A 14,861-nucleotide genomic window follows, 5' to 3' on the forward strand; every position below is an offset into this window, starting at 1 on the left:
AAATAAACGAATCCTTAGTGATTACCTTACCAAAAAAAAAACGAATCCTTAGTGACGTACTTTTGTTGCAAGGTTGACCTAGTTTCACCCCCAAAAAGGATGAAGAAAAAAATTGGCGAAGACCCTGAGTAAATTTAGCAAGAGGGGGCACCCTTGGAGCAAATCGATTACTTATGGGGCTATGGAGGAAACAAGGAACACTTGAGTGACTTGAAATTCTCAATTTTAGGGACTGGAGTGAAAGCTGCAAAATCCTTAGGGTAAATTATGCTCTCTTTTTTTCCCCAAGTTTAAGGTGATAGAATGGCTCATGCTCTGCAAAACTTCGCCTATTTTTGCGTGAAAATGGGAAGACATCAATGAAGTAGGTGGATGGCATGGAAGAGGAATTGCAATAACCGAGTTTGAGATAATGGGCATTTTTCCCTATAGTTTAGATAATCCAATACCTTAATCTATACTAATATATCAAGCAAAAATCTATATCACACATGTATATAATTTCTCTGTGTCTTGTATTTCTAATTCAAACATTTCTTAGAAAATTAATTTTGCTTAATCTTTCGAATTTCGAATTTTTTGCTCGCACAGAACGCCCTGTTCACGTTTGCTAATCTGATTTAAAAGGAACATGGGCATTTTTTCCTATAGTTTTTAAATCATCCAGTAACTTAATCTAAATATAAAAGAACTAGACCAGCTAAGCCAATCAACACCTACAGCATACTCTTTTTCATCATGAAGTTTAGAGAGATTCGCAAGTGACATGCAATCATACTTCAAGTATTTAAACAAGTTGCTTCTTAAAACTGTGGACCTTTTCGCCAAATCCATCAGTACCAACGATTCCATTCCATTAGAGGATCGGACTTGCCAGACAAATTAGGACCTCAAAATTGATTAGGCAAAGAACAACATTGCGCATGCGAATTTTATAAGGAATAAAAGGGCAAACGTTGTTGTTGTTGTTGTCTCCTTTACTTTTCATGCTCATAGCATATTTACTGGACATACAGTAGATTGACAAGTGCATGTACATGGGTAATCGACCTTCTTTGATTAGCTAGATCAGGTTCCAAATACCGGATGGGAAAATTTTTTTATCCCGAGTCACTGGACATTCTCTCCCACCTCTCTCTCGCTTAGATTTGCGCATGGGTCGCCGTCCTCAAGTGACCACCCGCAGCCGCCTCTCTCTCGTCTTTTCTTTTTCAGTAATTTAACAGATTATTTTTATTTTTTTAAAATCCTATCTTAAGTGCACCAAACACTTGATGGTATTATCTATGTTCACATCTGCAATCCTTGGATTTTTTTTATGGGATCATATCGTGTCCCGTCGCATTCTAATCCCTGTCCCGACGGATGTACTTGGATATAGATCCGATAGCTTAATCTAGTGTGGACAAGATATAGTAAAAGGATTGAAAATCAAATTGGGGAAAAAGGAAATGAAGCGGATGGAGCTCGACAAACCGGAGAAAAGGAAGAGGAGAGAATTGGAGATTGGCAACTACATTGCATTAATGGTCGTCGTTGTTATGGGTTGACATGCACTCTCTAATTCTGTCCATCGTTGCTCTAGTCGACAACGATTACCACCATAGACGCAACCACCAAAGCGGTGGTCGCTGTGTCTAAGTGACTGCCTTAAGATAGGATACGGCCATTTTCGCCGTTAGAAATATGTTTTTGCCAACAAAACATATAATTTAAAAGGTCCGGGTAATGTTATCAATTTGATCAATCAAAACGGAGCCCCCAATTTATGAAGATTTGAGTAATTTTGCCGGCTTCCTTGCTTTGTAATAAGATTACTTTCAAGCCAATGTTATTCCACACCAATAATAGTTTCTTCCCCAATCATTTCAAAGGCATATCAAGAAATTTCGTCGGACAAGACATTCTAAAACACCAGGCTGTGGAATAAAAATAAATGCGGTAGATATATCATCTCAATAATATTTGTTAGATTATATAACTTGTCCAATTTCTTTGAAGTGAGTAATTCATGAAATTCTTTCATATCTGACGAGTTCCATAAAATCTTGTGTATTCTCGGGGCACTTCTTAATGTTGTCATCTGCAATACATAACACGAATTTCTATACTTAGATGTTTAACGAGTGCCGTGGCGACATCCGTTGATAAAATGATATATAAAACTCCTGGGGCACACCAACAGTCCTTAATAAGTAGAGTCGCAAGACAGGGACCATTAAGGGAAAGATTACCAAATCCTTTCTAGTTTTAGAAAACATCAATGCAATCATTTGACTCGTACAATTGCAATCTAATTCGTCAGCCCAAAAGTACTTCGAAAATTCGTTTGTGAGTTCGAAGATGTCAGGTTTCATCTAATCCTAGCGAACCCCCCAAAAAAAATTGAATTTAAATAACTAAATGTCAAAATTCGAAGACAAATCCTATATTTCACCGTCCTCCATATTACCTTTAACCAAGAAGAGCAAGAGACCAACTTGATTTCTTTAGTAATTTCATATTATGGATGAGGATCCGCTGTAAATCTGACATATTGTCTAGGAAATGAGTTCACCAATGACTTGTATTCAATGTTCATCACTCCCATATGCTTTGGAAGTGCAATGTAATCATAGGAGGTGTACAACTAGAATTTCATTGGCTGCTTTAAGCTATTGGGAGACAAGAAAAGAGAAAAAAAATTGGGTAGAGACCTGAGATGTCAGCAATATTCCTTTGGTCTAGAGATCTAATTGCACCCTCTTCTCTCTAATTACTTGGTAATGTGTAGAGAATTTGTGAAGTAATAATTAGGGGGTGATACGAGCCAAGTCCGTGGTGAGCAACTCAATATCGATTCATCTAGGAGAACTCGAGTAGCACAACTAGATATGGCAATTTTACACAGCTATATCTCAGCTCTAAGAATGATGCTGACATGTAAAAATTGATGTACCAAATTAATTAACAAATTTTTGTTTTTGCTCGCTCACAATTTGTCCCATCAATCGTCAACCTAATTTTCCTTAATCAGTTTTAGTGTCTATAATATTCTAAATTTCAAACTAAAGATAGACGGCCTAGCTGTTGCCTTCAAGAAACAAGAGAAAATTCCAAATAAGAGCCCAAAATATCCTCATTTTCTCAAATAAGAGTATGAAGTTGACTTTATTTCAAATAAAAGCATGAAGTACTTTCATTTTCTCAAATAAAGGTTTGAAGTGGATTTTGTTTCAAATAAGGGCCTGAAATAACCATATCAATTTCAAATAAGGGCCTAACATCACCGGCTGGTCAAGGGCATTTTCATCATTTTTTTTGGTTGAATTCATCATATACTTTTTAATATTTTTTCCTTTTTTTTTCTTTCTTTTTTCCTTTTTCTATTTTTTTCTTTCCTTTTCGTTGGTGGGCGATCTTAGGTGATGGTCGGCAATATCTAAAGAGGGCCGGGTGAGGCCACCCTTGAAAGCCAAACTCGAGGGCCGACCTCGCCTAGGCAACCCTTGCCGGCCCCAGGCAAGGCCGGTCCTTGCCAGATCTAGGCGAAGGTCGCCTCGCCCGCAGCCAATGAGGACCTGGGCGAGGCGAACCTTGCCAGCGGCTGGCAATGGCTTCCAGGCCCTCGCCTAGGACTCGACTTTGTGTAAAAATCAAATTCTCTGATAATTTCGTCTAATTTGACTAATGAAAAATGCTTATGTGGTTTTTTTAATATTTTATCTATTCCCTGTGGCATCCTATGTGGCGTTAAGTAAACTAAAGCACTAAAACGATGTTGTTTTAATCCAAATTGTAATTTTTACACAAAATCTTAATTAAATTAGGTTAAAAAATCCAAAAAAATTCCATAAAAAAGACAAACCCAAAAAAGAAAAAAATATATAAAACATAAAAAAGAAAAAGGAAACACACAAAAAGTAGGCTCTCGTTGTATTTTTTTTCTTTTTCTTTTTTTAAAAATAGATTTCTTAATTTTTAATCTAATTTAAGTAAAATTTAGGTTAAAATTATCTTTAATTGAAAATGCCCTTCATCGGCCAAAATATTTAGGAAACCGGTGAGGTCATGCTCTTATTTAAAATTGCAATGGTCACTTCAAACTTTTTATTTAAAATTGTCATAGCTACTTCAGACTTTTTTTTTTAAACAAGATCCAGTTCATGTCCTTTTTTGATAAAATGAGGGCATTTGATGTAATTATTTAGAATTTTCCGAAGAAACAATGAGCAGGAAACTCCTAAGAGGGACCAGACTTTCGAAGAAACGTGTCAAAGAAAGGGGTCTACCTGAGATATGCTTCAACCCTATATCCATTTTGGTTTCACAAATGCAATGATTAGAGGTGTACAATTAGAATCTAATTGGCCCCATTAATATATCATGTGCAAGAGTTCCAAGATGTCAGCAGACAATCTTTTGGTCCATGTCCCAAAAAATAATTCTCCCTCCCCCTCTCTCTCTCTCTCTCTCTCTCTCTCTCTCTCATACATTCTGTCTGGAGGAAGTGAAAAAAGAATCCTAAAAGGGCTAGAAGAAGAATAATAGGAAAAAATCTCTGGGGACATGGAATTTTCTCTGAAATGTTAAGGTACAAGAAAGTAAGATGCATTTTTAGTGTAAATGACAGGGTTTGAAGCAGAGGAGACATGATGGCTTCCATGCTTACATATCCATGCCTTAACCTGACACTATCAGTACTTCAAAAAGTCTCTCTCTTCCTCTCTCTCTCTCTCTCTCTCTCTCTCTCTCTCTCTCTCTCTTCTCTTCTTTGGCCCCAAGTGTGAGGTTAGAATGACGCATGGCTCTATCAGCATTATATTGGCAGCTGGCAAGCCACTTTGGACAAGAGCAAAAGGGTTTCCGAGGAACTTTGGGAAAGGATCGCTTAACAGCCATAAAAGTTAAAAAAAGAGAGGAAAATCTTACTCGTTCTTCGTAAAATTTCTAGATTTGTGTGTAATGCGGTCTTTCGTGTGGAAGTTCGAAAAGTGTAAGAAGTAGCGACAAATTATGATCGGGAGAATCATTTTCCGAAAAATCATAGAATTGTCCAGAGAAAAATGGGGAGATTAGAGCAAATAAGAAGAGAAGGAAAAGGCAAAGAAAAAAGAAGCAAAGTCATTGTGGGGTAACATATATACCTTATTAACATGGGCTCACTACATACAAGTCGTCATTTTATATTTGAACTTAATACAAACCAAAGTAACCTAATTCTTGAATTGCTATGTCTCAAGCAAAAGGAACATTGTGTCAAATCAAGGAGGATGTAAGCCTTAATTATGCTTTCAGAATGAGATAGGATTGTAATTTTTCAATGCTTAATTATCTTGTTACAATCAAACGCCAGTCATTCATGATGCACTTTTTAACTCATTTTTCGCGTCCAAAACTATCTTTAGGCTTATTCATACATCTGTTTGCTTTTAAGGATGAGTTTGACAGTTGATATCAATCCTTTTACAATTGTGGCGTTGGCACCTTGGACAAACCAAATTAACATAGCAATCGGATTATCCGTTTGATTAAATTCAGTGCCAATGTCAATTCCTCTTTTCCTACCGTTACCCACTCGATTTATTGTTTCATGTTGAATGTGTCTAGTACGGTCTGTATACCATCTAATCAAGTAAGCCATGCCGATCGGCGCTCAAGGCTCGTGTATAGAGATTACATATACAATAAAATTCTCATGTTCTGAGATCTAATGCCAACCGTACTCAAACCTAATAAGACTAGGTCCATATGCAAAGTGTAAACTATTTCTTAGTTCTTATTTATCAATTTGCTATTCTCTTTGAAGTACCACACAAGGTTTTGTTTCCCTTTCTTACCACTTTCTCCATAAAATAGTCAAACAGAGAGGGCATGTCATAGAAACATTATCTGAAAGAGCAAATATCTAGAATTAAGCATGTCTGTGTGTGTGTGTGTGAGAGAGAGAGTTGTAAAGTAGCAAATCAGTAATTGGAAGTTCACATGCCCTTTACCCTAGGACAGAACAACACCCATTGGCAATTGCAATTGGAATTGGAGGTAGGGAGCCAATGAGACAGCAGAGTGAGAGATAAGGGTCGCAGGTCACCGGGAAGAATGATGTTTGTCGTGGAGCAATTGGGTGGGAGGGTTTCCATTCATTTATTTTCCTTATTTTAAAATTCTTTCATTCTTTTTCCTTTTGAGATGAAGCATGCACAGCATGAGGAATGATGTAGCGTGCCAATCGAGATAGATTTTGTTTTTTAATTTTCCCCCCTTGAAGGGCTCGAGGAAAATGAAATTATTTGGTCACTCCCAAGTAGTGTCAGTGTGTGAGTGTGCGTTCTGGTTTTGTGGGGGCAAAGACTATTATGTGCACTTAAGAGCTTGCCCTCCAAACATGCCTTGTTTGGATCAAAACCTTTTGGCACAGTATGAGGCCTACATGATTCATGTGGGAGCTACTCCAAGTAGATTCATTCATTTGACATCTCTTTTTTTCTAAAACGTTTGGTTCCATTTTGTATTACCCATGGTAGGGCCCCCACCAAGAATGACACCCTTAATCAAAACGATAGAAAAGAAAAGAACACAAGTAACTGCACCCTAATTTATGAAAAGAGAGAATTCGAAATTGTGGCAAGGGTTGGCTGAGCAATTACGCACTTGATTGGATGACGGTGGATTGCGTGTTCGAATCATGATGTCTTCCGCTTAGAGTAGAATGAGGGTCCTGCCTGTCGAAGCCTTATCAATACACGTGGACAAGATAGTTTTTTTTTTTTTTTTATAACCGAGGTGTCCGCGCGGCCGGCGAGTTAGGGCTCAAACCAGCGGTGATGCCCGACTAGTCCTCGAGGGGGGCTAGCGCAGCATCCCACCGCCACGACCCCCCACTTAAATCACCGATGGGCGAGTTTGAACCCAGGACCTCTCGTGAAAGGAACTGAGCACAAACCAATGCGGCCACCGATGGGTGGGTCACGTGGACAAGATAGTTTGTGTGCATTAGTATAGGTGTAGTTGAGCAGAATATTGTCTTTTTTTTTTCTTTTTTTTTTTTTGATGACCCAGGGAACCCCCGCACGGCCGACAGCCGGGAGGTAAACCCTGGGGGCGATACTTGCTAGCCACCACACACGTGCACCGGTTAAGTCACCCTGCGGCACTCGGGATTCGAACACTCAACCTTTTGCGAGAGGAAGAGTGCGCGCTCCAGCAGCACCACCCAGGCGGGTGGTAATTGAGCAGAATATTGTCGTACCCCAAATTATCCAAAAATAAAATGGAGAATTCACATTAACACATTACTTTGGTGGGAACTCAAAGCGGAGAAATCATGCAAGGAGTCGGAGAATTCACGTTAGAAAGTATGTCAATTAAGAGATTGCAATGTTTGCCAGCTAAAAAGAAAAGGTATTAGTGGTTGTCTCACTTCTCTGGCCTTTAAATACTCTATCGAGCTGATAATTTAAGGGACTTAGATCTTGAATGCAACCGAGAATTGGCTTACTTCTAGATTTTAATGACCCTAATATGAAATTCACACAGGCTTTATTTGCCCGACTCTTGTAAGAACTCGCAATCTCGAACAACGTCGATATGAGATAATTCTAATAATTATAATACCTGACTTAAGTTCAATAAAGAGATTGCTACCTTGCAGTTAGACCAATTTGACTAATGATCATCCCATGTGAAGACGTAATTACTAGTGAAGTTCCGGGGAGAGGTTTGAAAGGGACCAAACTATATGCATGCATGAACATATTGCTAGCATTTGTATATTAAAGTAGCATACTTATCCAGATTGCCATGATAAGCCATCGATTCTTTTAAAGGCATTTCTTGGGTCCAAATGTACTTTGCTTTCAATGCTTTTTGATGATTTGTGACTCGACATGTGCCGTTAAAGTCCTAATCAGATATGTTTTCTCCACTGCAGCCAGTTGATGTCTCTTCAAGTCAATGAAAATGTGTAGGATTGGCCACATCAACAGCCTCAAGGCATTTGATTGTCCTAAGTTTAAATCTTAGATGCACAAAGACTTGTTGAGGTAAGTTCTGTCAAAGGACTTGCTGAGTTAAGAAACTTATGTCTAACATGGGCAAATACCCCTACCCCGAAAAGAAGACAATTGTTTCTAAATTTGCCTCAAGTCATTATGCAATGTGAAGCTTTCCCTCATTCTACTTATTTGTTCCAAACAAGTACCTAACTGAATTAGATTCTCAATCAAAATTTACAAACTTAGTTAGAGTATGCGTTTAGTTACTTTTTTTGTTATCTACACTGAGTGTCTCAACCTCTTAGAACGCTAGATAAATCCTATCGAGTCACCAGTCCCTCGTCTTATCATAATGGGTAGGTAAATTAATTGACATCTCAAGAGGCTCTTGGTGGAGAGAGAGAGATCTTTGATGTTGGTATTTCCCAAAATAAGACTAAAAAAGTGGGTTCCATCCACAATTTAGCAAAATAATTGGGTGCGCATGGAACAGTAGCACTCAGGATTGTTAATTAGTGCCCCCAAAAGATCAACTAGCTATAGGGCTATGGAAATGTCTAAGTGTGTGCATCAATCTGCTACACACACACTCACACATGTGAGGGAATTGTGCGCGTGCAAGCATGCTTGGCGGCTAAAAGGCTTTTTTGGTTCAATGACAACAAGAATTGCCGATGTCCCTCAAAGCAAGGACCTTGTGGGGACTCCCATGTCTCTCTACAGACTAAAATAATGACAAGCAGAGATGGAATATTGAAACCCAAGATCAAGAATGGCCCTTGGGTTGCCAAGAAGTTGGGGCACATCCTAGATGATGCTAAGCTAGTGCGGGACCTCCTTGTGGTGGTTTGATGAGGGCACAATCACCTTTGATATAAAGAGTGGGGTCCAGTCATGGTCCCGGTCCATCATTTGCGTAGGAGGAGTAAAAAATCATTTTAATTCATTTTGGAATAAACTTTATAATTTGAGTAATTTTTTTCATTCTAATCTCGGGACGTAATTAGCTATGGTATAAGATTGCAATAAAACAATTGAATTCTTATCCGAGGAAGGTTTCCATAGTTATCAATAGATGAGATCAGTTTGGACAATAATTTCGTGATTGATACGAAACAAATTATACTCTAAAAATAATCGATATTTGAAAAGGCCTCTTCCACTTTGTGGGAACAAAATGCCCGCTAGCTTGCTCGTAGCTACTAGCTTTGTATACTTGCTTTCTTTTGAGCTTCTAAGTTTCAAAGTTGAAAAGACTTGATTTTATAATGGTAAAGAAAGAAGATTTTGTCAAACTTCTTTTTATGTGAAAAGGGGGGGCTAGGATTTTAGTGTGGGAGTTTGATTTGGGGACTTTTTTGGGCAGATTCGGTTCGAGAATATGCATGCATGGTTCCACACCTTGGAAAGTGGTTGACCAAATGTGTGTGAGAGAGATGATGCATGTGTTGGCTTGCGTCTAAGATGTGGGCTTACTTCTCTCATGGTGATGCGCGTGCAAGGCAGGGGGCGCAATGTGTGGTCGTGATGGGTCCACCATATTGCCCATACAAATTTTTTATTGACAATAGATAGAGCTTCCAATAGCTACTTTCCATGTCTAACGAGGTCGATGTGGCACCACATCAGAAAAAAATGAGAGAGCCGGAAATTGACAAGCAACTAATGTCCATCCAATTACTGATAAGGATTGACGATCTTAAATTGGGTAAAAGTTAATAAACTTTTCCCTAAAGTTTCGTTTGTTTCGCATAAAACATTTTTCTCATTTCTAAGCATTTGGATCATTTAGGAAAATGAGTTAACGGAAATCCTATACTTAAATTCAAAAAAATGATTTACTCTTTAAAAAATCGGAAATCATTTTTCAAAATATGTCTAGATAGTGGTGCTTGGATAAAACATCCCGCACCTGGGCACGGGAACCCTAACGCTCATTCTCAGGTCTCCGACATCTAGGACCGGGACCCCGACGCCCAAGCCCGCGACACCCATGCCCTTGCTCTGGTTCCCGCACCCAATCGGGTCCCCAGCATCCATATCTGAGTCCCCGGTGCATGTGCTCAAGTCCATCGATGTCGAACCTAGGACCTTCGTGCCCGTGCCAGGGCTTGGGTCCATTAAGGCCGGGCATGAGGCCCCAATACCCATGCCTGATGCCCCGACACTAGGGCCATGTTCATAAAGACTAAGCGTAGGACCCAAGTAACCATGTGCAGATCCCCCATGCCTAGGTCTGGGTCGACAAAGGTAGTGCTCGGGTCCTCAATACCTGTGCACGAATCCTTCGTGCTCAAGCCTAGGTCCATCAAGGCCTAGGATTGAGATTGTGGTACCCGTGCCCAAGTCCATCAAGGCCAACCTTGGGACTCCGGTGCCCATACCTAGGTCCGTAGCGCCCATGCCCGAGTCCATTGAGGGCTAGCCTAGTTACTCGGTGGTTGGGCTTGGGTCCACAGAGGCAAGGCCCATGTCCATTGAGACCTCGATGGCCAGGCTGGGGTGCACAAAGGCGGGGCCCATGTCCATTGAGATCGAGCTCGAGACCTCAGTGCCTGTGCCTAGATCCCTTATGCACGATCCAACGAGGCTGGAACCCAAGACCTCGGTGCCCACGCTAAAGTGCATCGAGGTCGGACTTGGGACCCCAGTGCCCGTGCTTGGGTCTCCGGCGCCCATACCTGGGTCCATCGAGAACAAGCCAAGGAACCCCGTACCCGTGCCCAGATCCTCAAGCTCAAGACCCTAGTGTCCGTGCCTGGGTCACCCGCGCCCAAGCTTGAGTCCATCGAGGTCGAAGCCCAAGACCATAGTGCTCGTACCAAGGTCCATTGAGGCCGAACCTAGAATCCCTGCGCCATTGCCGTGGTCCCAAGAGCTCAGGTCCATGTCCATCGATGCTGAGCTTAGGTATTAGATACCAACGATCCTAAGCCTAGCCTCGATGGAACCGAGCCTAGTCACTGAGGACCTAAGTCTAGTTATTAGGGACCCAGGCACTATCATAGATGTTCCCGAGCTAGCCTCGATGGACCAGGGCTCAAGTGTCAGGGACCTGAGCACCAGGATCCCGTGCTCGGCCCTTGTAAACCCTTCTTCAGGTGTCGGGGATCCGAACACGGGCACCGAGGCGTTAGGCCCGGCTTATATGGACCCAAGCCGAGGTGCCAAGAAGCCGTGCATGGCCACTGGATTCTCAATTTTTGCTTTTGTGGGCACAGGATTGGTGCCTACGTTCTTGCCCGGGACCCAAGTGGCCTTGCCAGGTCCTTGGCACCTGAGTCGGGGTTTATCGAGGCTGGACCCGGCATCCTAGTGACTATGCTTAATTCTTCGGTTGCCCTTGCGCAAGTCACTAGCGTTGAATAGTATATGTAGATTTTCCTTTCCAAACGATGAAAATATTTTATGATTCTTTTTAGATTTGAGCCAAACACCGGAAAATATTATCATTTTTCCAGAAAATGACTTTCTCAAAAACATTTGCTAGAAATTTAATATTTTTCGTGAAACAAATAGAGCCTAAGTTTAGGACGAGGGTGAATTGGACCCTCGCCTGAGTCTAGCAAGGAGTCTACGACCTCGTTAAGGACCAATGGAAGTTAGGTCAGAATTTTGTGGTTACTTTCCTATAAAAAAATATTTGAAAGGAAGTTTTGCTTCAGTATGGTCAAATAGTATAAGATTGGATAGCCGTATGTACTTATTTCAACGAATCAAGTTTTATATATTTTGGCGTTTTTTAGAGAAATTTATACCCCAAAAAACTGCGTTGCTTAGGAAATCAAAAAATGAGTCTTTTAACCTTTCTGTGTATTCCTTGAATCTAATTAGTTGTCTTTGGTTCTTAGATTTATGTTGGGTCAAGAGTCAATATGAGTATTTCGATTTTGTCTAAGGAATTCTGTTGTTATCTTTTAAAAATTTAAAAGTAGTTGTCTCGATTTTCCCTATGCTGGAGGGATCTTTCAAGTTAAGTTTGTTTAAATCCCCCAAAGCTATTGATCTTGAGGATTAGAGAATGTTGCGATTAATAAATTCCATATTTGAACTCCTAGATTGAAGTTTTATCTTAAGTCTATATCTCCTGCTGCATTCAGTTGAGTGTTCTGTTATATGCCACGTGTCCTAATGTGGATTTTTTAGGTTGTGAGCTTTTTGCTTATTGCATTGTTAATGGGAAAATTACCAAAAACCAAAAGTCATAAACCTATTGTATTTGTGTCAATTTAGTCATAAACCTTATAATTTGATTTACTTATTTATTCTTTCTTTCGTTTTCTCTTTTATTTTTTTCTTTATTATGGCCAGTTAGGGCTCGACGATCCTCGCCGACCACTAGTTGAGGGCCTGCAAGCCTTTGTTGACCACTGGTAAGGGTTGAGGCCCTCACCCAAAGCCCCGGTAGGCCACGGGCGAGGGCTGCCTTGCCCAGGTCCTCGTCAGATTGGATGAGGGCAACCCTTGCCCAACCCTCATCGATCATCACTTGAGACCGGCCATCGGCGAAAAGGGAAGAAAAAACAAAAAAAAAAGAAAAGAAAAGAAAAAGAAAAAAGAGAAAATTCAGGAAAATTTTAAAAATTATCATCATTAGCTCTGGCCACGTCACATAAACAGCCGGTGCTGATTGGACCCATCACGTTAGTATTTTCCAATCAAAATTGGCCGGAAGGATTGCATTTGTAAATCGTTAAAAGGTTAAAACTGAATTGGTACAAGTGCAATATATTTATGAATGTTTTGGTAATTTTTCCCATTGTTAATTAATGCCTTCCATTAGTTTCCATTATGTTAACAATGATATATAGAAAGCAATAATATATTAATCCCGATCGCATAAACATTATCCTCAATTACGTTAAGTAGATTAGATTACCAAATTAAATAATTCATTGGAAACATTATCAATACAAAACGATTTAAAAGATTAAATTGGAAATGATAAATTTATGGATGAAACAAAAACAAAAAAGACTTGATCTCAATACAGCATATATACGTAACAGTTGATTTGATGCCTGGGAGGGAACTTAATTTGAAATTTGGAAATCTCGAAAACGCAATCAATGTCCAAGTAAAGATAAAAAAAAAAAAGAGAATGATATGATACTGCCACCACTTGTAACTTCATCTACAAAAGTTAATGGTCAACTTTTTTGATTTCATGTACGATCCTCCCGAATTCAAGGAAAATGTTGGAAATTATCGGCTCTTAATTTTCTTATATATGATTTGTTTTTCTTTTACATATAATATAAACATTATCTGAGTGTAAAAAGAAACAAAGGAGTGATCATTTTCGAATTAATTATTTTGTCCACTAGTGTAAATAGAGCTATTTAAGAGCACCTATGAAGAAGCAAATTATCTGGCAAATGATATCGGAATCTACTAATTATGAGCGACATGCAGAGATTGCCATGCATTAGGGACATTTAGACTTATGTATGATTGTGTTTGTGTTTTGGAGAGAACTGTCGTGCGAATCATTTGAACACTTATAATTTCTTTACACTGTGCATGGTTAGGGTTTGACCAGATGCATGCCCGACTTTCTTTGAGTGCTGCCTCATTTCTCGCAACATGTATGGTCTCCAATCTACCTGAGCGTGATTGCTTATTGAAAAGATAGAGATGATTTTCTAGGGACAAAAAGTTTCATGTGGAGGAACCCTAATTAAGATGGCTAATCAGGATGAAATGTATCTGTTTCACCAAAATAGTGTCCATGAAATATCTTTCGAAATATAGATGGATTAATGAGTGAATCAATAAAGGTTCTGAAGGGTCCTTTATTGATTTTTTACAGGAAAGTAAATAACAAAAATATTAAAGGTACAAAAACCGTAGGCAATCGCGGCCAACCATGTATATTGCAGGAAAGTAAATATAAAAGATAAATTTGCGACAACGTTGAACTCTTTGATAGTTTGAAGGGGTTCAAAAAGAGTACACTTTGGGTATTTATAACTCTTTACTGACGGCTACAAAAAGTGGTTACATACAACACTTACTAAAAAAGAAATAACTTCCTAATCCTATGGGTGTGTACAAGAATTTACAATCTCTTATTATCTAACCATACTTATGCACAAGAAGTTACATATTCGAAAATATCGCTACGTAGTAATTACATGTCGATGTCGATGACTTCATCCCTAGTGAAGGTTCTCATCCCTGATATTTGTTGTCGACAACTTTATCAGAGTACTCGATTTTCCTTGAATTATCGATTATCTTGTTCATCGATGACTTTTGTCCACCAAACTTTTTTATTATCGACTAAGTCTATCACTTGTCGATTATAACAAAAAAATTGGTCATTTTTTAGTGTCATAATATGTCCCCTTTTAAAGGAATGGAATAATTCATCGATCATTCAATTCTTTTAAATTAGATAATCAAAAGTCACATATGCCCCCTTGTCATTGGCAAATTTAACATTTCCTTATTGAATTGTTTTTTTGAAAACAATACAAACAAATGTGCTATGGCTTCGTGAATTGTGTCGCTCAAAATATTTTTTGTTTACCAAATCTTCTTTAATCGAGATAACTTGGCTTTTCGTTAATTTTTATCATGCTATCTTTTAAGAGTAAATCGAAGATTTGGTCCCACTTATTAGTGTTGAACAAGTAAACTTGAGAGTCTTTAGCCCAAAACATTCTTGTTTCTTTTATTTTGGCAGGTTTTAAAGATCAACAAATGTAAGGCTTTTTGTGCATCATTTTTGCCATATTTATTTCAATGTTTTCATTCGGGTCAGATTCATACTCTTACTCATGATTTTCCATTAAAGTCATGTTTTTGTAAAGCCTTGATGTGGCCTTTCTCTGTCTTCTACAAATTGCTCATACTTATACACTCGCATTACCCATTGAAATA

This window comes from Syzygium oleosum, unplaced genomic scaffold, assembly GCF_021117445.2.
Source record: "Syzygium oleosum isolate NSW1041296 unplaced genomic scaffold, Sole_v2.1 Sole_v2.38, whole genome shotgun sequence".
Classification (NCBI taxonomy): Eukaryota; Viridiplantae; Streptophyta; class Magnoliopsida; order Myrtales; family Myrtaceae; genus Syzygium; species Syzygium oleosum.